Raw genomic sequence first — 815 nt, forward strand, 5'->3', positions numbered from 1 at the left:
GGCCTGCACTGCCCTTTTTAATTTTTGATCACCATTTATTAAGTTACAAAGAGCCAGGCCCAGTGCCGTGCAAAGCACTTTACATATTTGACATGTTTTCTCTTTTTCCTTCCTTCCAGCAGCCAGGGCCTATGAACTTACAGGAAGCATGGTGCGTAAGGCCCACAATACTTTTAGGGTCTCATGTAAATGTTTTAATTCTTTTAAAATCAGAAGAGAAAATAAATATAACCCTGCCTTTATTACATATATATATGTAATATACAATTTTTGGTTTTTAGTTTTTGGTATTTGTGAGCAGGAGCTCTGGCGTCCAGGCTGGAGTGCAGTGGTACAATCATGGCTCACTGCAGCCTTGACCTCCCGGGCTCAAGCCGTCTTCCCACCTCAGCCCCTCGAGGAGCTAGGACCGCAGGTACATGCCACCACTTCCGGCTAATTTTTATTTTTTTAATTTTTTGTAGAGAAAGGGTCTTGCCATGTTGCCCAGGCTGGTCCTGAACTCTTGGGATGAAGTCATTCTCCCACCTTGGCCTCCCAAAGTACTGGAATTTCAGGCGTGAGCCACTACACCAGGCCTTGTTATATTCATCTTTATACTAACACGGTCATAAACTATGATTTAAAACACTTTTTTTCTTATGGAGGAAGGAACCCACCAAAAAAATCAGTGTGATCAAGTGTGGTGCCAGGTGCCTGTAGTCCCAGCTACCAGGAGGCTGAGGCAGGAGAATCACTTGAACCCGGGAGGCGGAGGTTGCTGTGAGCCAAGATCGTGCCACTGCACTTCAGGCTAGGTGACAGAGTAAGACTCC

This window comes from Mandrillus leucophaeus, unplaced genomic scaffold, assembly GCF_000951045.1.
Source record: "Mandrillus leucophaeus isolate KB7577 unplaced genomic scaffold, Mleu.le_1.0 Scaffold390, whole genome shotgun sequence".
NCBI classification, from domain to species: domain Eukaryota; kingdom Metazoa; phylum Chordata; class Mammalia; order Primates; family Cercopithecidae; genus Mandrillus; species Mandrillus leucophaeus.